General features: G+C 47.1%; 2 pseudogenes; both read left to right on the top strand.

Annotated features, from left to right (window-relative positions):
* The first annotated feature begins 16,611 nt into the window (after positions 1 to 16,611).
* On the top strand, positions 16,612 to 21,510 carry LOC148044328 (xaa-Pro dipeptidase pseudogene; annotated as a pseudogene).
* A 1,453-nt stretch (positions 21,511 to 22,963) lies between these two features.
* Positions 22,964 to 23,946, top strand: LOC148044327 (xaa-Pro dipeptidase pseudogene; annotated as a pseudogene).
* The last annotated feature ends 763 nt before the right edge of the window (positions 23,947 to 24,709 follow it).

Here is a 24,709-nt window from a genome sequence, read left to right as displayed (position 1 = left end):
GCAAGACTGACTTAATTAACTGTAAATTCTAATATGAATGAACACACATTAAAAGAAAACTCAGTTTCTCAAGAACTCTTTGGCTAAGTTCATACATCAGCCAGTTCACACTTCCCACCAGCTCAAGATTGACTCAGCCTTCCGTCCTTCTGAGATTGGTAAAATGAGGGCCCAGATTGCTGCAGGCAATATGCTGACTCTGTAAACCTTAGAGCTAAGAAAGGCTGTAAAGCACTATGAAGCACTATAATAAGTCTTAGTGCTATCAGACTGAAACATGGTTTGCTAGCCCTGGTTTATTACATAAACCATAATTGGCTGGATTCAATTTATTAAGCTAAAACCAAAACAACATATTATGGTTTACTGCCAACCTAATGACTGGGTGGAGTGGATTTAAAATTGCATGAAATAAATACTTGCCAACAAGAAGAAAGTATATAGATACATTTCAGATGGAAATAACTTGATTTCAGCTTCTATAATGTCCAAGTAGGGAATGTATCATTTCCTTAGCCACCCAAACTGTTGGATTGGAGTCACACATTTAATTCTTAACTTGACTTAAATTACTCAATTGGAAAAGGTTGATCCACATTAGAAAGGTATTCTGTTTGCCAATGGAATTTTGGTACTCCAAATTTAGAGTTGCAAACTGGAAAAGGGGAAATTAACTCTGCTTGCCTGTGCTTTCACTCCTTCTAATAATCCACTTCTGCACATGATATGAAAGGGAACCTGTTCAGGCATTGCTGTAGCAATTTTTGACTGGGCTTGGGCAGTATACTCACCAGTGTACTATCATGACCTGTACTTCATGGGCATGTATACAATCCTGCCTCTCCATCCTACTAATGTAATTGCACAGCAATAGCATGGCTATTTAGGTGGCTCAGTGGCTAAGACGCTGAGCTTGACAATCAAAAAGGTCAGCGGGTCGAATCCCTAGCACCGCATAACAGAGTGAGCTCCCGTTACTTATACCAGCTTCTGCCAACGTAGCAGTTCGAAAGGATGTAAAAATGCAAGGAGAAAAATAGGGACCACTTTGGTGGGAAGGTAACATCATTCTGTGACCATTCACCATTTAGTCATGCCGGCCACATGATCACAGAGACGTCTTCAGACAGTGCTGGCTCTTCAGCTTTGAAACGGAGATGAGCACTGCCCCCTGGAGTCGGGAACGACTAGCACACATGTGCGGGGGAACTTTTATCTTTATCTTTAGCATGGCTAGGCCATTCCTCCTATGAGAGCAAGGCCATTCCTCCTATGAGAGCAAAACTGGCAGTTCATAAGTTATATATATAGAACAGTGATTATTTACTGATGCAAATGTTGCCATATGCCATATTCTGAATGTTTACAGAATACCTGCACAAATAATAGTTGGTCTAAGTTATTGAGTAAACTAAAAACATAATTACCATTATTGCACAAGAGATTTTGAACATCTTTATTCTTATCTGTTATATGGGGACCAGTTTTAATGGTTACATATGTCTTTTCAGAACGTCAGTTTTACACCTAAGCAAGACAATGGAATTTTAATGGGGAATATGGGTATTCTCCCCAATCACCCTAAGTGGAAGTCAAAATGGAAACTGGCAAAAAGAATAGTTGTATTTTCACTTTACATTAAATTACATTGAATATGCTACACAGGAATATTTCACACATGCCATCATCACATATGTACTCTTGCCCAACTATGTGAGCCAGTTAAATGAATATAATATAAATGAATTTTATATGTTTTATATGTCCTCATTTCTAAAACAGCCCTTGCATGCTTGGCATTGGCAACTCCCCTTTCTTACCAATTGAATCTTTCAGCCTGCTGTGAGTGACTAAGCTTTTGAGCACTATGCATTCCCAGATGTTTAAAGCCATGACTCATATCTTAATTTTAAAGTATCAAGATCTCTCTCTCTCTACACCCCCCCCCTCTCTCTCACACACACCACTGTTTGGAATAGAGAAGGAATATGGCAAGCCTAAAATGGATTGATGGAATAGATTGTGTGTCTTTAAAACGTTAAAAGCAAGGTAGCTGAGTAAATAAAATCCAATGACATTTGTCATATTTTTAAGTTTAACCAATTGAATTCTTGAAATATGTATCATATGTAGCTAACTTCTAATTGGTTTCCAAGTAAAATAGCAAGATGCCAAAATCATAATTTAAAACGTGGAATATTTTTTTAACCATCAAAAGAGTTTCCATCTATGGAAAGAGGAGAGTTTTATTTTTGCGAAATTTCTCAATTTCACTTCTTTCCAAAAGGATCTGTGGGTTCCTGTGAAAAAAAAAAGGAATAAGAAATGTGTCTGAAAGACCAGAATGGAGTAGTTGACAAAGATGCCAAATGGAGTATTCCATATGGAAGGGAGTTCAGTGCATCACTCCCAGGGATGGGCTTCAAAAGTTCCAACAACGGGTTCGCTGCCCCGTCGCTGGGTGGGCGTGGCCATGCCGGGTGTGGTCTAGTTGGCCTCCTGTACCACAGCAGGGGGCGTTTTTTGCCCTCCCCAGGCTCTGGAGGCTTTCTTTGAGCTTCCGGGAGGGCAAAAACTGCTTCCAAATGTATATTTGCTTCCAAATACAAAAACTGCTTCCAAATACCTAATGTACCATCCCCAATGTCATGTGATCAAAATGAGGGCACTTGGCAACCAGCATATATTTACAACTGTTGGAAGCATCCTATGGTCATGCGATTGCCATGACTTCCAACAAGCAAAGTGATTTTGGGGGAAGCTGGATTTGCTTAATAATCACATGATTCATATAACAAGGGCAGTGATTTGCTTAGCAACTGTGGCAAAAGTAGTAAACTTGGAATGGACTCACTTAACAGCTGCCTCGCTTAGCAACAGAAATTCTCGTTGCAATGTAGTCATAAGTCGCTCACAGTCACCTCGAACCACAAAATGGGTGACCTAAACATTTAATAAAATAAATATATAGAGGACTACCCTTAAACTCAACTTTTCTCCTATGTAAAATAATAGCACCCAGAAGTTTCAGCTACCCAAAATCATAACCAATTCCAATGGAAGAGAATATATGAAGAAAATTACTGGTCCCTGGTGCCTCTGCCAGCGAAAATGGAGCTCCAGCGAGCTCCATTTTCGCTGGCAGATGTTGCAAGAGGCTGTCACAGCCAAAAATGGAGCTCGGGAGCCTGTTTTCACTGCCAGAGGACTTGGATCACCACAGGCACGAATGATGTTGAGCTGGCCACACCCACCTTGGCCACGCCCCCAGGGGTGGGCTGCTAAGGGTTTGGGAGAACCCATAACCAATGTTATGGCCAGTTTGGAAAACCTCCAAATCCCACCCCTGACCCCTCCCACCCCATCCATCCCAGGAGTTTCTGTGTGGCCCGTTTTGGATGCAAGGTAAGTGCAGCAGTGGTGGGATTCAATGTTTTTACTACCAGTTCTGTGGGCGTGGCTTGGCTTGATGGGCATGGCAGGGAAGGTTACTGTGAAATCCACATTCCCTCCCCATCAGCTGGGACTCAGGAGGCAGAGAATATGGGGCAGGACCAGTCAGAGGTGGTATTTACTGGTTCTCCAAATTATTCAAAAGTTCCGCTACCGGTTCTCCAGAACTAGTCAGAACCTGCTGAATACTATTTCTGAAGTGCAGGGCATGCGCAAAGGCTCGGGGGGGGGGGGGGGGGGGAGGAATGGGCCTCCTGGAAGGCCTCCAGAGTGCAGGGGAGGCAGTTTTCACCCTCCCAGAGGATCGAGGAAAGCCTCCGGAGCCTGGGGAAAGTAAAAAACAGGTCTCCCGGAAGTCTGGAAATGGGCCCATTTCCAGGCTCCAGAGGGCCTCCAAGACCGGGAGGCCATCTTTGCCCTCCCATAGGGTTGAAGCCTCTGGAGCCTGGGGAGGGCAAAAATGCCCCCCCCTTGCCATGGTGCAGGAGGCAGACTAGGCCATGCTCACCATGGCCACGCCCACCCAGCAACTGGGCAGAGAACCTGTTGCTGAAATGTTTGAGGCCCACCCCTGCATGCCCCTCCTTCACCCCCCAAAGTCAAACACAACCCTGATGCGGCCCTCAATGAAATTGAGTTTGACACCCCTGACATAGATGAAGATTACCAATGCAAATCCAGTGATTTCCATGCACTAACTCTGCTTTCTTTACTTTGTTTTTTGCACCTGCATTGATGCATAATGTAGAGGGTGCCCAGTGGAAATGCCAATGAGTGATAAGGTGACAATGCAAGACATCTGGAAACATCAGGCTAGAGAAGACTTAGATATGATCAGAACAAGGCTCTTGGTGTAAGGACACAATACTAAGAACGAGAGTAACTTCACCTGGCAGTCTGAATTAAACAGTGAAAATGCTACTTCCTTGATATGTTAACATACTGATTCTGGTGTTCTGCTGTATCCCACTTTTTGTGAGTCACACTAGTTGACATTCAGTGAGCTAGGTTTCAAGGTGATGTGTCAGCAGAAGCCTCCGATGGGAAAACAGAGCATTATGTGCAATGCTGGGATTCTTCAAATATCAACATGGTTTTACATAAAATGTTTCTTTTCTCCGCATAGAGAACTTTTTTTTAAAAAAAGGAACATCGTTGACCCACATATGCCATATCCAGCTGAAAGACTTCAGTAACGATTTCACTTGGTAAAGCAGAGGTAAGCTAACAGGATTTGTCTATGCATTTCTGTAATGCATGGACAGGAAAGCAGATCATAACAAAAATATCTGTGTTCTGTTCTCCTGGCTCGGTACTCTTGAAACTGCTTTGACTTGGGAATATTAGTGTCCAAACACTGTTCCAGGACTGAGCAAAGTGCAGATTAGATAATTAGATGATCAGCAACATACTAATAAAGAATTCAGCAGCTTTCAGAACATCAAGCAATTTAGAAATCTACTTGTCCATACAACTTTACTAGATGTCATAAAGGCCCTTTGCTTATTTCTACAATCTTCATGTTTTGCTGCCAGATCACTCTCCTGTGAGCTGTGCTGGAGATATAAACATAATATACCAAAGCTCAGTTTGCTAAGCTTTCGTGTGTAATTGCCACTGCTGTTTTTGTCACTCACATTACTGTAAATGCTTCAGTGCTTCCCACTCAAGTTAAATGATCGTGATTTTCTATAGTTTCTTTCCTGTCAAGGAAACCATTAGTTTTATTTGTCTTAGCCATTAAAAACACATAGAGCAAACATTTGGAACATACAGCAATTCACACTATTATAATAAAATAGATCGGGGAAGGAATTACTTTTGGCGGCTGATGGGGGGGGGATAACAAATTGTGGAGTTAAATGCTCCAGTAAACAGAGCAGCATTGCACAATGGGAAAAGCTTGTCACAGAAATAGCCAAAGTCACGAAGTCCTTTTTTTGTGAAAGGAGCAAAAATGGGTGGTGGTGGTGGTGTTTTCTTTATTTTTAAAACCTGTTCTAATTTTAGGGCTGAAACAAAAATGTTCACGTTTTCTGCTTCGGCATGATATGTAAAACTGCACTGCCAATATTCAATAATTGGTAGTAAGCTGGAGGCGGCTATCCCAAGCAGTTCAAAGAGGATACAGGCTCAGTAACTATATGGACCTTAGCATGGAGTCCCACCAACCACGGAATTTTTCATCGCTCTCCCCCGCCCTCCCCGGCCCAGAACAGAGAGAGCCACTCTTACAGAAGACAAGCCAACTTGCTGTCCCATTGCTGGGTGGGCGTGGCCTAGTTGGCCTCCTACACCATTGCCAGCAGGCTCCTGAGGCTTTCCTTGAGCTTCTGGGAGGGCAAAAACTGCTTCCCCTGGGCTCCAGAGGCCCTCCAAAGGCCAGAAACAGCCCATTTCTGGACTTCCGGAACCTCCAGGCTGCCAGTTTTTTGCCCTTTCCAGGCTCCGTGCAGGCCCTGCATTTACCTTACATGATGAACAGGCCGTGTGGAGACTCCTGGGAGGGGTGGGGTGGGGCAGAAGGGTGGGAGGGGAGGAGCCCAGAGGTGGGTTCCTACCAGTTCAGCCGAATAGGTAGTAATTCGGCCAGACACATGACTGTACCAGTTCTATCCTGGGCGCCACCATCTTTCTTTTCTGATCTGCACATGTGCAGAACAATCTTCATTGAAAAAATGTAATTTCCCCCCTTTTTTAATGGTGTAGGCGTGCCAGTCCCAAAGAGGTCCCAGAGATGGGCTGTTCTTTGCAAAAATGGAGGCGTTTTCCCCTTCCCAGCCCCCAGAAGCACTTCAGTAGGGTTGGGGGAAGGGAAAAATGCCTTCTTACTGGGTAGTTTGCAGGCATTCCCTTGGCTCCGGAAAGGCTGGAAACACCCCCCCCCCAGTCAAAACTTTTCGCCATCGTTTCAGTGGGCATGGCTTGGTGAGGGGGTCATGTGACTGAGTGACATCAAGTTGGCCACACTCACTCAGTCACCTGCCCCCCATCTAGTCACACTCACCAAACTAGTAGTAAACATTTTTGAAAACCACTCCTGGTGGAGTCAGCCAGGGGTGGCATTGGGGGTTCGCTGAACTGGGCAGAATCCTAACCAGAAGATCACCTGAACCCGTGCAAACCCCCAGCAGCCCACCCCTGTACAGGATTATGCATTCAAATCTGACTATCTTGTTCTTGGGGAATTACAATCTGTCTCCCCCATCATCACCACCCCCTAAAGTAACCAACCCATGCGCGGCTAAACACATTAGTGCTTCCACACTGTGGAACAGAGCAGATTGAATAGCATTATTACATGGTGCTCATGACATCAACAGGAATACAAAGAAGGACCTTCCCACGTCTATTTGAATTGCAGAGTGGACAGAGGCTTGTTTTTTTAAAAAAAAAAGTTAAAGCGGTATAAACAGCAGTTTCCTCTCATAGTTTCAGTACTGCTACACACACCTATTTTTTGTAATTTCCTTATAGTCTTAAAAGTTCTTTCAGATGTACGTTCTTCCACTGGCCCTTCATCTTTAATGTTAGCAAATACAACTGTGTTCAATAATTCAAGACAGCCTCCTAAAAGAATATCTATTCTTTAGTCGTGAATCATTGTGAAGTTCAAATGAATTCTGTGGGTGGATGTTCAGTTTTAACTGTGCTTTGTGTTGTGACAGGTTTTGGAAGGCTGGGATTATATGATGGAAGTGTTTTATTTCAGCAGAAACCATCTCTATACCTCCACTCCTGATTCAAATCAAACTGCTATAGAAAGACAGCTGGAAAAGGAAGTAGAAAGAGTTCCTAGTGAAATCTCCAGCTAGAATAGATGCAATGAATCCCATTGATGATATGTAAACCTTCAGTTGCACACTTATTAATGAAACAGAAAAAATCCTCCAGAGATAACTATGATTCTAAATAAGGCCACTCCAGCAGGGATTGAGAATCCATCCACATGCAAAACTGCTACTGTATATTGAACATAATACTCCTATAGCATAGCAAACGTGTTCACGGTTGCATGTAACCTATTTTCTTGTCTTCTGGGAATAAAGCTGTTGTGTTGCAGTATCAAAGAAATTCCTTTTTCTCTAAATAACTGTCACATATACCTTTGCACCCCCACCCCCAAAATATAGACCATTATTATTATATAGACAAAAATGTGAAATCACAGTTGCCAGTTCTGAAGCTGCTGTTGGCGTAAATCAGTGGTGGGTTGCAGGTGGTAAGCCCCGGTATGGACATACTGGAGCCTGCCCGGAACAGCGGGTACCGTTCCGGTACAGTGTTCCAGAGGGCCCGCCCGCCTGTCCTCCTTACCATGTTTTAAAGCTGTTGGAACTTCCGCTCATGCACATGAAGCGCACAGCACCTGCGCGACGCTCCGCTGAACAGCTGGAGCATTGCGGAGGCTTGTGGAAGCATCATTTGATGCTACAATGCATGCATGTGCTGCGTATGTGTGCTATGCGTGTGGATGTGGGTGATGCCGGGGCTGTTCCAATCGTAGCGGTTGGAACGGAATCCGGAACCCGCCACTGGCGTAAATACATATCAGGTTCTTGTGGTATAGTATCTGGATAGTACAGGTGTGATTGAAGCAATGTGGCCTAATAGAAATAACAGATGGAAATTTTATAAATTAACTATTGTTATTTTATTAGCTGCCCACTCTAATGTACCATGTTATACAGGGGATTTTGTTGCCCAGAAGAGTTTAAATAGTGAAGCTCCAATTTGATTTGCATTTTAACATGTTCACTCTTCAAGGTCTTCCATAAACAATTTAATATATAATATACATCTTGGCTGAAAGGCTGGGAATATGAGAAGCCTTACATGTTGTCGCTGACTTATTAATTGGTTCAGTAGAGGGATTCAAAAATTGTTACTACTGGTTCTGTGGGTATGGCTTGGTGGGCGTGGCAGGGGAAGGATACTGCAAAATCCCCATTTCCTCCCAATCAGCTGGGACTCGGGAGGCAGAAAATAGATGGGGCGAGGCCAGCCAAAGGTGGTATTTACCAGTTCTCCAAACTGCTCAAAATTTCCACTACCGGTTCTCTCCAGAACGGGTCAGAACCTGCTGAATACCACCTCTGGATTGGTTACTTAGCAAGATGAGCCCTCTTCCTCAAGAAAGCTACTTATGACCTGATTTCAAAGTGAAGATTTTGAAATAAGGCTGCACACACATCCATGCAGTCACAAACAATGCAGGCCACATTTTGAATCAATTGACATTTTGAGATAGTTTTCAAGGGCAGCCCCATGTACAGTGTGCTGCAATAGTCAGGACAGGAAGTGACTGGAAAATGGGTGAGTTGTGATCAGGGATTGTTGCTCCAAGGAGGAGAGTAACTGGTGCACAAAAAGTTGTGCAAAGACTGTCCTGACTATGCTGCTTCCTACCCCTCGAGAAGAAATTATGAATCCAGGAGAATTCCCAGATAATGTACTGGGACAGTGCCACCCCATCCAAAACCAGGTATGGCAATTGTCCATGGACCAAAGAACCCAAAATCCATTATGTTGCCCCTCTGCTTCTAAAATAACCATGAATAAATCTGAACAAGAACAGATTCATGTAGGAAAGTTCTTCCTCTTGTCTAGCAATGTGCCTTTTAGGGATAAATCCCTTTTTTTTCCATTTTAGATAAGCAACTGAAATATTCAGAAGGAATATTAATAAAGGGAATGCATTTTTTCAAGCACTGCACAGAAATGAAATAGCTCTATTTTGTGCCTTGAAAGCACATTTTTGGGCTAGGCACTGGACTTCTCTCTACTTCACAGAATCATAGTGTTAGGCAGGACTCTAGAGGTCTTCTAGTCCAGCCCCTTGATGATTGAAACCTTCCCCAACCTGAACAGCTTCAGGTGTTTTTTGAGACTGCATTAGTTCCACCCAGCACAACCAAGGTTTAGGAGAGTTAGGAATTGTAAGGTAAAATCAGAAAAAAACAAGATCACATCTAATTAGAAGTTCATAAAAAGCATAAAAGGAAACCTCAAAGCACATTTTCAAATGAATTTGCAAAGCCGCTCCATCCTTTTCCACACCAGCTGGCTGAAATGTGAGACCATCTTCTTTCATTCTCAGCTAAAAGCACTTTCTTTTTAAGCAACAGCAGGTGGACAAGCAGAAAAGAAAGATTGTTTCAGAACACAAGAGATGAAAACAGCCTAATATTCTCTTGCCTCAGGCCATGGTAATGCTGTCCCCCATTTCAGGAAGAGGAAAGTCATGGGGCAGCCCAAATTGGTTAAAATGTTAAAGCTATGTGCTTCTCTGTACATCCACACATACACTGAATGCAGTGGTTGGATGCAACCGGTTTAACAACCAGTTCGGTGAATGTGTGCATGTACGCTTTGCACAAGCGCCTTATTTATTTATGTATTAATTAGACTTATATACCGCTTCATAGGGCTTTCAGCCCTCTCTAAGCGGTTTACAGATTATTTTTTTTAGCAAATTGAGTCAGCAAATTGCCCCCACAGTCTGGGTCCTCATTTCACCCACCTCAGAAGGATAGAAGGCTGAGTCAACCTTGAGCCAGTGAGATTTGAACCGCTGAACTGCAGATAACAGTCAGCTGAAGTGGCCAGTAGTACTGCACCCTAACCACTGCGCCACCTCAGCTCATTCAAATGAGGTTATGCAGGTTTTGAGCGCATGCACAGCATTCAAAACCTGCCCATTTTAAGCTTTAAATCTTACCTTCTATATCAGCGCCGGTGAGTAAAACAGCTGAGCTAAAAACAGGAAAATATAGGACAGGAAAAAGCAGGAGACAGTGGGTGGGCCAACTGCTCACTGGAACTACCGGTTCGCCCGAACTGGTCCAAACTGGCTGAATCCCATCCCTGACTGAATGTCTTAACCAGGTAATTGGCATTGTGTACAGGAACATCTACGCAGAATGAGCTAGACCCTGTCAAATCCAGATGAGAGATTTCAGAGAAGGTCATGGAGAATAACAGGGCTGAGAATCTGTGGGACTTCCAGACCCAAATGGATAGGCAGGTACTGGTCAATCAACCAGGCATTGTAGTAGTAGACAAGGACCAGAAGACAGCAGTGATGACAGATATAGTAATACCAAGTGACATCAGGAAGGAGTAGAAGAAGTTGGAGAAGTACCAGGGCCTGAAGGAGGAACTAGAAAGGATGTGGAAAGTAGAGGCCAAAATAGTTTTAGTAGTGATGGGAGCACTCAAGGCTTTGACTCCTAAGCTGGTAGAGTGGCTTCAACAGATCCAAGGAATAACACCAGAGCTCTTGTTCAGAAGAATGCAGTGCTAGGAACAGCTAAGATACTGCACCAAACTTTCCAACTCCCATGCTTCTGGTAGAGGGCCTGAGCTTGAGGAAGATACAGGTCGCAGTCGGTGTTGGTGGGGAGGGAGAGATCGTCCCCGAGGCCCCTAACCTATGGGGTGCCGCAGGGCTCGGTTCTGTCCCCCCTGCTATTTAACATATACATGAAACCGCTGGGCGAGATCATTCGGAGGCACGGGATTAAGTACCATCAATATGCGGACGATACGCAGTTGTATCTGTCCGCCCCGTGCCAACTCAATGAAGCGGTGGACGTGATGAACCGGGGCCTTGAGGCTGTTAAAGACTGGATGAGAGCTAACAAACTGGTACTCAACCCGGAAAAGACCGAATGGCTGTTGTGTTTTCCTCCCAAAAATTTGGCTAACGTTCCATCAATCAGGCTGGGGGGGCAAAATTTATCCCCCTCAGATAGGGTCCGCAACTTGGGAGTCCTCCTGGATCCACAGCTGAGTTTTGACCACCACTTGTCGGCTGTGACCAGGGGGGCATTTGCCCAGGTTCGCCTGGTGCGCCAGTTGCGGCCCTACCTGAACCGGGAGGCTCTCACAACAGTCACTCGAGCCCTTGTGATCTCTAGGCTGGAATACTGCAATGTGCTCTACATGGGGCTGCCCTTGAAGAGCATCCGGCGACTTCAGCTAGTCCAGAACGCGGCCGCGCGAGTGATCATGGGCGCACCACGGTTCGCCCATATAACACCAATCCTCCGTGAGCTGCGCTGGCTACCTGTTGATCGTCGGGTGCACTTCAAGGTCTTACTTACCACCTATAAAGCGCTCCATGGTAGTGGATCTGACTATTTGAGAGACCGCCTCCTGCCAATTACCTCCCTGCGTTCCATCAGATCGCACAGAGTAGGCCTCCTCCGAATTCCATCCGCCAGCCAGTGCCGACTGGCGACTACGCGGAGGAGAGCCTTCTCAGTTGCAGCTCCGACATTATGGAACAACCTCCCCGTGGAGATCCGTACCCTCACCACAGTCCAGGCCTTCCGCACAGCCCTCAAGAACTGGCTATCCCGTCAGGCCTGGGGATAGGATTACTCTAACCCCGCCCGAATGTTGAGTGAATGTTGTGTTTTTACGATTAATTTTCTTTTAATCACGATTCTTTTCTTTTTAAGTCTTGTCTCGCACTCCCTTCCCTTATTGTTGTAAGCCGCCCTGAGTCCCCTCAGGGAAAAGGGCGGCATATAAATTTCCAATAAAATCTAAAATCTAAATATCACCCATAAAGGTGAGAAAGGAGGCACGGAATAATACAGACAGACAGACAAACACACAATTCCACTGTGACATAAACAGTGCTTAAACCTTTTCTTTACATGCATTAGTGAGAGACTGAATGGTCCAATAGTTGGGGCTCCTATAATAACCTGTGACCAATTACTTGAATAAGCTGGACAAAAATAGTTGTTCAAAATGTTTAAAAAAATATTTAACTGTTGCAAGCACCAATCTCCATCATGCCTTCATGTCATTCTGCATCGTCTTTCAGTTCTGTGTAGTCTATGGATGCTCATCTAGTGTTATGAAGAGACTCCAGTGCCTGAGAAATTTGCCCGTACCACTTTAAACACTTCTGAGTGATAATTGTAACATCTGGCCACCAGAGGTCAATATCTTTCCATAGGAAAGTGGGTAACAATGTACATTATTTAGCCCTTTTAAAATACTGGAGTCTTCAAGGCAATATTTGGGCTAGTTGAATAATGTTTAATGTTTTCTTTATGCCTTTGAGTCAGTTTTGACATCTAGCAACCATATTATAGACAGGTCCTTGCAGTTTCTGGGAAATATTTTTAGGAGTACTTGGCTGCTCCTACTCCTTTCCCAGTGCTAGGAGGGAGCAACTGGCTCATTGTCACCCAGTAGACTTTGTGCCTTTGGTTGAAGACTGAATTAAAATTCCATGCCTTTAACCACCATACCAAACAGTCTCTGTAGTAGTACTAACCAAAATCAAAATATGACCAGGCATAACAAGCACTACGTGATCACAAAACTAAGATTAGCAAAGAATGCTTTGCTTACATTATGAGCCGTGGTGGCACAGTGGTTAGAATGCAGTACTTCAAGCTAACTCTGCCCATTGCCAGGAGTTCGACCCTTAATGGCTCAAGATTGACTTAGCCTTCCATCTTTCCGAGATCAATAAAAGAAGGACCCAGATTGTTGGGGGCAACTTGTTGACTCTGTAAACCACTTAGAGAGGGCTGTAAAGCACTGTGAAGCGGTATATAAGTCTAAGTGCTATTACATTAATTAAGAAACATGCATTTGGGGGTGGGGTGAGGGGAAATGATTCAGGTCTTACAATACGTTAACTTAGGATCATTTTTTTGTGTTTCATGTATTCAATTCCCCAATTGGAACATTCTTGTCTAGGTAGGAATAAAGTTCAATTTAATTAAATAGGCATGATTCATTTATTTTTTCAGGAGAATGAGGCATAACTCCCACTGAAATATTGTAATAGAATGTTTTAGAATGATTGCATATTGGCCTCTGGATTTACGCATCTTGCAGTGCATAATTAGGTGGTTAAAATAGTTTAATAAATATTACAGTTTAGGATTTCTATCTAAAAAAAATGAAGAGCAACATTAACTAATATTAACAAGAAATTAATTACTATGTAACAGCTCCTACACCATAATTCTATTAGGTGAAATCAAATGAAATTTTAAGTACCTTATAGAATTTAAAAAGAAAAGATTAAAAGTAAGCTTTATTAAGTTAATACTTTTATATAACTCAAGACAGATATACAAAGACAAAATATCTAAATTGTAAATTTAGATCATTCATGTTAATTTACATTTTATTGATCAAATATTGAAAAGATTAAAAAAGATTTTCAGTTTAGAAAGCAAACAAGTAAATCATGTAAATATGTAGTATTTTTAACTACAAATAACTTACTTAGTAGTTTAGAAATAGTTTAGAAAGAATTACTCAACAGTTTAGAAATCATTCAAAAGACAACTATTTTGCTTCTAAAATATACTGTAATAAATCTATAATAAAAGAAACTTTAGTACCAAAATCATTTTCTTTAACAATAATTTCATTACTTGACAATAACAAAGGAAAAACAGTCCCAGGCTCATCTTGCATCCCTACATTTCTTCAACCAAAGGAACATGTTTTCTCCTGTCCATTACTAACTTTGTGTCAGGCCCCAAAGCCATATTTTGCATTGGGCCTTCAGGCCTGCCACATTTAATGCTGTGGGAAACTGGGAGGAGGGATTACATGGAGTATGGGAGATATAGTCAAAATAACACTTCTTTCTCCGAAAGTCTACTTTTGTTAGGGGTGTTACTTGGAATCCTGACACATTTTGTGATACAGAATACACATGATGTATATTATATGAGATACATATAATGTATTATAGAGCCAAGGTGGCGCAGTGGTTAAAATGCAGCACTGCAGGCTACTGCTAGATCAGCAGGTCAGCGGTTCAAATCCCACCGGCTCAGGGTTGACTCAGCCTTCCATCCTTCCGAGGTGGGTAAAATGAGGACCCAGATTGTTGGGGGCAATATGCTGACTCTCTGTAAACCGCTTAGAGAGGCCTGAAAGGCCTATGAAGCGGTATATAAGTCTACTGCTATTGCTATTGCTATTACATCAGGATCCAATAAATCCATAGGCGATAAATCCATCATTATTCTAAATATCAGAGTGCCAAATTATGGGAAGCAATAGTCACCACTAGCAAACCAAAATTATGTCTCAGGGTTCAGCATATTATGTAGAAGCAAAGAACATGTTATTATATTCATAGAGGAGAAGTCACACCTCAGCTTTCTAGAATTCAGGATATTGGAATTCTGGGAAACCAAAGAATTTACTACCAGATAAGACCATCTTCAAGATCAATGATGCTCACATCCTTTTTATATAGTTTATTTTCACAAGCAAGGATAAGAGCTGATTATTTCGACATTTCAAACCTAAATCTTCATTAAAGATCTAAGATCTATGAGCAAATTCAAGATTTTTTTAAAGTGACTATACTCTGCTCATTCTATTCAGTATGGAGGTTTAATGTTTTAATGAGAATTACTGTTTTTTTCCGAGTATCTCCCCCCCCAAAAAAGAGGTGAAAATCTGGGTGCGTCTTACACACTGAATGCAGCATTTTTGGCCTCCCGAAACCCTGCCCCCTTCACAAAAATGGATGTGCAGAGGGTTTGGGAGGCCTGCAAAGTGCTCTTGGAGGCTGGGAAGGGCAAAAACAAGCCAAAAATCAGGGTGGTTTTTTGCTCGTTTTTTGCTCGTTCTCAGATGGCACCCCACCCGCTCAGACTGGCATCCGTTGTTACCGTCATGCGGTCTGGTGTCCAGAAGGCTTCGCCCTTCGTGATCACTGGGGACATCCACCAAGTCAGGGAGCGGGAGACCTCTGCAGGGAGAAGTACCTTGCCTGTGAGCAGCTCTGGAAGCCAAATCTGGCTGGAGCTAAGGTGGCATCCAATGAAAACTGGATGGCTGCCACCAGCTTGTTGATGTCCTGATGTGACCGGACATCTGCTATGGGGGTGTGTTGCTGAAACTCCTACAGCCACAGCAAGGATGATCTGTTGATGAAAGAGGCTGTGGTAGCTGCTTTCACTGGCCAGGCAGCTGCTTGATGACCCCTCTGCAAGGTGAGGTCCCCCTTCTTGTCCTCTGACTTCAAGGCATCCTTTGGCTCCCCGGGCATGTTGGTAGGGAGAGCCATGACTGGAGCATCGATGGAGGGCTGCGCCAGCAGCTTAGCCAGCTCTTGGTCCACATTGAAGAACACCCTGTCTGAAGAGGAGGATGAAGGACCAGTGGTAGGAGATGCCCATTGGCACCTTACCAGGTCGAGGAAGGTCTTGGGCGGTAGGGACGGTGTCCGCCTCGATGGCCTGCTCATCTAAGATATTCTCCGCTGAGAAGCCCTGGCATTGAGGTGGGACCTCTGCTGCCCTGCTGCCTAGCTTGGCTGTTGTGTTGGCCTTGAAAAGCAGGGACTTAAACAGTGAAAGCTGGAACAACCCGGTGAATGTAGGTTTAGGGGGAGGCATGCCTTCATCCTCTGACATCTCCTCCCTGATCTCACTTTCCTCACTTTCCATGTCGCTGTCCTCCTGGGATGAAGCTAAGGAGCTGGGGATCTCTTCCTCCTGGGCTTCTAGGTATTCAGGAGCCCTGGGGGGGGGAAGGGGGGGGGCTCTGGCTGTTGGAATGCCGCTACCATGCATTGCTGAAATGCCTGCATCATTATCTCCTGAAAGCTGGGAGCCCCTGTGGGCATGTCTGGCCCATGCCCCCCTGAGCAGAGGGAATGCTGAAGTGGGGAAGTCCAGTAGGTAAGGCTGCCCCGACAACAGGAGGGGGTGAGGATTGCCACCCCTGATTAGAGCCCCAAAGTCCTGAGGTGTCTATAGGGATCCTTACTGGCAGGGCTGGATTCTCCACTGTGACTCCACTGGGTAAGGGAGTGCCTGGAGTTTTTCCCCCTTTGCCTGGGGTGGCCTGATGGCTGCCAGCCTTCTTGCAGAGCCTCTCTAAAGTCTTACGCCTTCTCATCTCATACTTAGAAGGCTTGGAAGGCTTGTGATCCCCCCTTCCTCTGGATCTGCCCTGGGGGAGAGGTGTTTGCTCTTACATTTAGCCTTTCCTTCCCCCCTCCTCGGGCAGTCTCTGGGGAAGCCACTGACCTGGATGCTTGCTCTTCTGCCCCTCCAGTGGGGCTGCAGGCCATGTTTGCAGCTGCCTGGGTTTCTTCTTTCTGGTAGCTGCTGGGCGCCGCCATCTTGGACCACGTGGATCATGGAGGTGCGAAATTCAAAGGGTACTTGAAGAGTGGCTTGTGCCCCAAGGAGCTGCCGTGCGCCTTCCCAGCCGGCTTCCTTCTTCCTGCTTGCTCTCCGACGCCGCTGTGGCCAGGAAAAGCCTCTTAGGATCCTTCCCTTTGTCCTCTGGTCACGTGGAGGCAGCGCGGGCGCTCCACGGTGTTTGGGAAGCCGCGGTTCGTCGCTCAACCCCTGAGGGGAGTGACAGAGTGCTCCAGCATCTTACAGTCCTCAGCGGCTGGGCTTGCCTCCAGGAGGCTTGTGCCCTCTCCTCCTGCTGCCCTGCCAAGGGCCTCACTGAGTGACTATGGATTCAGTGGCCAGGGCAGCATGCTGCCCCAGGGGGCTTGTGGCAGTCCCGTTCCTGTAGGAGGAGGCTGTGCGCTGTGGAGGGAGGCAAGATTCAACAGGTCCAAATTAATTCTCTTTTAATCCTAGTAAATTGCTGGAGATCCAGAATGTGCAACCTCCACTGAATGGATTTAGTCAGTAAACTGGGGAATACCTGGTGGCCAGGGGGCGTTGCCCAAAGAGCTTATCTGACTCAATCCAATCATGAGAAGACAAGGTCAACCCATTCTGGATACTCCTCCCCCCTCATTATGGAGAAATCGAGTTGCTTCTTGCGAGGTAGGCAGGCACACAACTGTGATTAATAAATAGATAAAATGAAAATAACGTGATTGTGCCCAATGCACGATGGCAGTTCCAGCTGAAGTAATTAGTAAATCACCCATAGTTGTTAAATGCAATGTCACGTGACTACAACTTGCACCTTCTTGCCAGCTTCCACACTGACTTTGCTTGTCAGGAGACAGCTGTAAAGGTCACAAACAGCGCAACCACATGACTGTGGGATGCTTTGACTATTATAAAGTTGCCATGAACCCAAATTGGATGCCATGGATGCCATCAGAGGGGACCGTTTGGCAGACCTTGGTGTCGCTATTACGCCCCCCCCCAGGCACCCTCCCCTCCCCTATACTACTCTAACGACTATGGAGATTATTTCCCTTTTTTTGCCATCTTTACCATCTGGCTCTCCCCTGGTGCTCCTTCGCCTGATATCTGGCACCCCTCTATTGTGGCACTTTATCACCTGGCCTCCTCCAACCACGGCCTTTGGACTTTTTGGCCTGTTGACACAGCCCCACCTGACATTGACTGCTACTACCATCACTATCCGTCATTGCCTTTGGGGCTTTATTTGGGACAGCACTTATGAAAAAAGGCCCCTGGCCGTTTCCAACGGACTTTTCAGGCCCGCAAGAGGAGGATACGATTTACTCCCCTGTACACCCTGCCCGGACCATAGCTGGACTTCAGTCACCCTGAATGCTAAGAGCCATTTGGCCTTGCCTGATTTCGCACTTTAATATCTGCGCAATTTTTCTTTCTATTTTTTTCTTTTCTTGTCTTCTTTCTTCCTTTTGTATGGGATATGTATGGGATACGCGTGTGATTGTATGAATGTGCCCACTTTTATTGCCCTATTTTGCTGTATTTTTATGTGTTTTTAACTATTACGTGGGGATTGCCTGAGTGAACGAATGAGTGTGTTTGATTCGGAGGGCCTGCCGGGGAATGCGGGAGCTATAGGTGTGGTTGGGGGGACCACGGACACGGGAGTGGGCCGGAGCATTACAGTCGTAACGGGGAGGGGCAGATATGGCGGGGACTTTAGGGCGGGCCATTACCGGGGAAGGAGGGCTCGCTACGTCACAGAGATCCCTCCTTCCGGCCCTATGAGTCCCACTCCGAGGCCAGATGGCGCGAGTAATCAGGACCCCGGTCTCCGGCTGTTGTCGCTAAATGCCAGGTCTGTAGTTCACAAGGCTCCCCTCGTCCGGACTTAATTTTAGACGAGAGGGCAGACCTGGCATGTATTACTGAAACCTGGCTGGGCCCAGAGGGAGGAGTCCCCCTCGTAGAGATGTGCCCAGAGGGATTTCAGGTGCTTCATCAGCCGAGAGCCCAGGAAAGGGGTGGGGGTGTGGCTATTGTTATCCGGGAGTCTTTAGCACCTCGTAGGATCCCTGCTCCGGAGCTTGTCGGGTGTGAGTCCCTGCTGGTGAAGTTGGACCTCAAGGGTCAAGTAGGGTTGCTGTTAACATACCTGCCTCCCAACAGTGTTGCAGCGGCCCTCCACTCGCTCCTCGAGTCGGTAGCCGAGCTAGCAATTGAGTTCCCCAGGCTTATGGTCCTGGGGGATTTCAATTTGCCTTCGCTCGATGAACGCTCTGATGGGGCGCAGGAGTTCATGGCTTCCATGACAGCCATGGGCTTGACCCAGGTAATTCGGGGGCCAACCCACTCTGCGGGTCACATGCCTGACCTCGTATTCCTTTTGGAGCAGTGGACTTGTGATCTTGGTCTGAGGGGTAATGAGATCATACCCCTGTCGTGGTCAGACCACTGCCTACTGAGGCTTGACTTCCGGAGACCAAACCTCCACTGTAGGGAGGAGGAACCGACCAGGTGGTTCCACCCCAGGCGACTTATGGACCCCTTGAGGTTCCAGATGGAGCTTGGGGTTATTCCTGATACTCTCGCCCACAGTCCGGTGGAGACTCTGGTTGCTGCCTGGCACTTGGCAGCATCGGAGTCCCTTGACCGGATTGTGCCACTACGGCCACTCCGCGGTGGCGGATCCCGGAGGCCTCCTTGGTTCACCGAGGAGCTCCGGGAGAGGAAGCGCCGGAGGAGACACCTAGAGCACCTATGGAGGTTCGATAAGTCCGATTCGAACCGAGCACTCTTAACAACTTGCACCAAGGAGTACATCAGGGCACTTAGGACAGCAAAAAGATCGTATATTGCCACCTTGGTTGCGTCCGCTGAGTCTCGTCCAGCCGCCCTGTTTAGGATAACCCGTTCCCTCCTAAATAGGAGGGACACGGGGGACCCCTTGCAGGGTAGGGCTGAAGACTATGTCCAGTTCTTAGCGGACAAAGTTGCTCGGTTTCGGTCGGATTTGGACTCCACCTTTGCAGACCCAGCCGAGGCACAGGCGGATACTTTGGTAGACCATCGCTGGGTTGAGTTTCAGGATGTTGCCCCCGGGGACGTGGACAAGGCCATGAGAGCTGTGAGTGCCTCAACCCGTGTCCCTCCTAGCTGGTTGCCAACAGCAGTGAGGTGACATGGGGCTGGATCCAGGCGGTTATTACCGCCTCCCTTCGGGAGGGGCACTTCCCCGCCGCACTTAAAGCGGCGGTGGTGAGACCCTCCTGAAGAAACCATCTTTGGATCCAGCCGTTCTTAACAATTACCGTCCAGTCTCCAAGCTCCCCTTTGTTTGGAAGGTTGTTCAGAAGGTGGTGGCCTTCCAGCTTCAGCGGTCCTTGGAGGAAGCCAGTTACCTTGACCCTTTCCAGTCCGGCTTCAGGCCTGGTTACAGCACAGAAACTGCTTTGGTCGCATTGACCGATGATCTCTGGAGAGCCAGGGATGGAGGCCATCCCAAAAATGCCATTGTCGTCTTGCAAGGTGGAGAACAGACCAACCGCTACTGCACCGATACAGGCATTGTTTTTCGCCAAGAATCCTACTTTCATTGGACTTTTGGGGTAACAGAGTCCGACTGCTATGGAGCCATTGAGGTTGACAATGGAAACACCATCCTCTTCATCCCGAGGCTTCCAGAGAGCTATGCCGTTTGGATGGGAAAGATCCACCCTCCTGAGTACTACAAGAAGAAATATAGTGTTAACGAAGTGCACTATACAGATGAGATTGCCAGTGTTTTGGCTTCGAAAAACCCTTCCGTTCTTCTTACTCTGCGAGGAATTAACACTGACAGCGTGACCAGGGAAGCGTCTTTTGACAAAATCAGTGAGTTTACAGTAAACAATACAATTCTCCATCCTGAAATTGCAGAATGCCGCGTGATTAAGACGGATATGGAGTTGGAAGTCCTCCGCTACACCAATAAAATTTCCAGTGAAGCTCATAAAGAGGTAATGAAGGCTGTAAAACCCGGCATGAAAGAATATGAGTTGGAGAGCCTATTCCAGCATTACTGCTACAAGCAAGGAGGCATGCGGCACACTTCCTACACCTGCATCTGTGGCAGTGGCGATAACAGCTCAGTTTTGCACTACGGCCATGCTGGAGCTCCAAATGATAAAACTGTTGAAGACGGAGATCTCTGCCTCTTTGACATGGGAGGAGAGTATTACTGCTACGGGTCAGATATCACCTGCACCTTTCCCGCAAACGGAAAATTCACTCCTGACCAGAAGGCCATCTACGAGGCCGTGTACAGGTCCTCCTGGGCGGTGTTCGGCAGCATCAAGCCAGGGGTGGCCTGGCCTGAAATGCACCGTCTGGCAGACCGAGTCCACCTGGAAGAACTTAAGAAAATTGGCCTTCTCCGCGGCAGCGTTGAGGACATGGTGAAGGTCCACCTGGGTGCCGTATTTATGCCTCACGGACTGGGACACTTTCTTGGCATCGACGTTCACGACGTGGGCGGCTACCCAGAGGGAGTCGATCGCATTGACCTGCCAGGTCTCCGGAGTTTGAGAACGGCCCGTACCCTTCTGGAAGGCATGGTGCTGACCGTGGAGCCTCGCATCTATTTCATTGATCATGTCTTGGACCAGGCCTTGGCTAACCCAGCACAGGCCTGTTTCATCAACAATGAAGTCCTGGCACGTTTCTGAAATTTTGGTGGGGTACGGATTGAGGACGACATTGTGGTGACAGCCAGTGGGATGGAACTGATGACTTGTGTCCCTCGTACAGTGGAGGAAATCGAAGCCTTCCTGTCAGAGTCTCGGGGCAGCACCAAATCTTTTGCTTCGGCCTCTAGCTAGGTGCCCCCTCACCTGAGGTTTGCGGTTCCTTGCAACCTGCCCAGCACCTCCAAGAAAAGCCTTGCAAGCCAGGAGGTGAGTGTGAGGCTCAGACTGATAGGCGCTTCCAGGATCGGCAGACGTGCCCGCAGCCTTCGGGGGAGGCAAGACAGAGAGGCCGGTGGCGGCAGTCACTGGCCCCGCAGAGGCAGACTGGGCCAACCAGGCGCTGTGAAGGCAGGAGAGGATGGGCTGGGGCATGCCGCTTGGCCTTCTCCCGAGGCCTCTTCCTTTCCCCCCTCTCTCCTGGCCGGTTCCCCGGGGCTTCTCGCTCGGAAGGCAGGCAGGCGGTGGCCAGGTGGAGAAGCGGTTGAGGCTGAGAGGTAGAACTTGCTTCGGGGGCTCTGGGTAGGCTGGAAAGGCAGTGGAGGCAGGCAACTCTTCAGGAGGCATGGAGGCTTTGCAGGCAGGCAGGCAGGCAGGCAGACCCCATCGGAGGCCGTGCTGTCTGTGGCTCGTCCTTGAGCATCGGCGGCGGCTCCAGACGAGGGTGAGCGCAGACAGCCCCCCTCGGGCGAGCTGGAGGCCACGCCTGGGTGATGCCAAGTTGGCGTAGACGCTGGCAGGCTCCAACGGTGATGATGGCTGCTGCTGCTGCTGCTGCTGGCCTTCGGCGGCAGCTCCTTCTGGAGTTGTGCGAGGTAGACCGGGTAGCCTCCCGGAGTTCAGCCAAAGAAAAGCGTTCGCGTGGCTGCGACTGGCTGTTTTCTCTTGTTCCAGGCCCTGCGGGAATCACGGATCCCACCTTCGTCGCCAGTTTTAAAGATTGGGTGGGTGGATGGAAACGCAAGAGCCATAGATGTGCAAAGAACAAGATATTTATTTAGAAGAAAGATGACAGCGATTCAAAATAGGCAAGCTCGCGCCAGGGTATTTATAATAAGAATGTAGCAAGTTAGCACCAATCAGGGGCCGAGTACTGCACAGCAACTGCTGATGCAGTACCTGGGCCAATCAGGACACACTGGCTGGTTAGCAACAGTCTATGCCGCGTCCCAGCCAATCAGGGCACAGCATAGACTGTTGCTGGCCCTTTAGGACAGAATAGAATAGTCTGGATATTCAACACCCCTTCCCCCCAGTTCTGCGCATGCGACCCTAGTGGAGCATGCGCAGTAGTCCTCAGCCCAGGCCTCGTCGTAGTAGAAAGTTGGCAAGCTGGTGAGTCTACTTGGTGGGGGGGGGAAGTCCGACAAGAGTCCCAGCAGCCTTGCTCGGCCCAGGTCAGGAATCGTGTTCCTGTGGGGTCGTTGCGACTTGGGAGGCTCTCGCTGGGTCGTGATGCTAATGGCGGCCGTGTGAGGCTGGTGCGAGCGGAGCCGGGCGCGCAGGCGGCGAGGCTTCGGAGGACAGGCAGCAGGCAGCAAAGGCTTTGGAGCAGGTTTTGGAGCAGAGGCAGGACTTTCTGCGGAGGGAAACTCTCACCTTTCTACGCGGCGCCGAGGCTGCGCGGCCTCAGCTGTCAAGCGAGCCTCCCGGGAGCATCATGGCTGCGTCCCTGCGGGCAACGTTTTGGCTGGGGAATGAAACCCTGAGAGTCTCGGCAGCACTTTTCGCCTTGAATAGAAGCCGGTTGTGTGATCAGCTGAGAGCAAACAAGGCTGTTCCCAAAAATGCCATTGTCGTCTTGCAAGGTGGAGAACAGACCAACCGCTACTGCACCGATACAGGCATTGTTTTTCGCCAAGAATCCTACTTTCATTGGACTTTTGGGGTAACAGAGTCCGACTGCTATGGAGCCATTGAGGTTGACAATGGAAACACCATCCTCTTCATCCTGAGGCTTCCAGAGAGCTATGCCGTTTGGATGGGAAAGATCCACCCTCCTGAGTACTACAAGAAGAAATATAGTGTTAATGAAGTGCACTATACAGATGAGATTGCCAGTGTTTTGGCTTCGAAAAACCCTTCCGTTCTTCTTACTCTGCGAGGAATTAACACTGACAGTGGAAGCGTGACCAGGGAAGCGTCTTTTGACAAAATCAGCGAGTTTACAGTAAACAATACAATTCTCCATCCTGAAATTGCAGAATGCCGTGTGATTAAGACAGATATGGAGTTGGAAGTCCTCCGCTACACCAATAAAATTTCCAGTGAAGCTCATAAAGAGGTAATGAAGGCTGTAAAACCCGGCATGAAAGAATATGAGTTGGAGAGCCTCTTCCAGCATTACTGCTACAAGCAAGGAGGCATGCGGCACACTTCCTACACCTGCATCTGTGGCAGTGGCGATAACAGCTCAGTTTTGCACTACGGCCATGCTGGAGCTCCAAATGATAAAACTGTTGAAGATGGAGATCTCTGCCTCTTTGACATGGGAGGAGAGTATTACTGCTACGGGTCAGATATCACCTGCACCTTTCCCGCAAACGGAAGATGACAGCGATTCAAAATAGGCAAGCTCGCGCCAGGGTATTTATAATAAGAATGTAGCAAGTTAGCACCAATCAGGGACCGAGTACTGCACAGCAACTGCTGATGCAGTACCTGGGCCAATCAGGACGCACTGGCTGGTTAGCAACAGTCTATGCCGCGTCCCAGCCAATCAGGGCGCAGCATAGACTGTTGCTGGCCCTTTAGGACAGAATAGAATAGTCTGGATATTCAACACAAACCTACACAATACCGTACCATTGAGATGGCTTCCAACAGCAGAGGCAGGGAGGTCATTATGCAGCAGGAAGATAGGTACAGGAGCAACAATCTCATGGTCCCATCCCACGATCCCTTTCAAGACAGGGTCTTATATCTAGAAACTTGTGGAGCAGGTCCCCTAAAGGCCAAAAGATATTCTCAGAGGATTATTTCTACTCCACTTCATCTACCCTGGGGTCTTGACAGAGTCAAAAGCCTAAATCCAGCTGGATATATCCCCAAGATGGAAACTTCCCTTTCGGGAGTCAGCCAGGTTTTGATGACGAATACCAATCAGCCTGCTCTTCTCCAACGAGGCCATAAATAAAGGATGCCTCATTATTAACTGACCTGGCATATTATACTGGCCATATATACCTTGTCTTAATTTCTCTAGGCAAATAAGTAATGATAGGAGCAAGAGAATTAACAACACTAAAAAAACAGACCAAGATAAACCAATCGTTCTTTTGATGTTCAGTCCCTTAACTCTGGATTGTTACATGTTCAATCCTGAGATTTAATAACTGAAAATTGGTGGTAGTTTACCTACTACAAAAGAGGTTTAGCAGCAGATGTCCC

Source organism: Thamnophis sirtalis, unplaced genomic scaffold (assembly GCF_051295495.1).
Source record: "Thamnophis sirtalis isolate CommonGarterSnake01/CBP01778 unplaced genomic scaffold, rThaSir2_p1.2 scaffold_8, whole genome shotgun sequence".
NCBI classification, from domain to species: domain Eukaryota; kingdom Metazoa; phylum Chordata; class Lepidosauria; order Squamata; family Natricidae; genus Thamnophis; species Thamnophis sirtalis.
The sequence above is the reverse complement of the archived record's forward strand: the minus strand, read 5'-3'. Positions and strand labels throughout refer to the sequence as shown.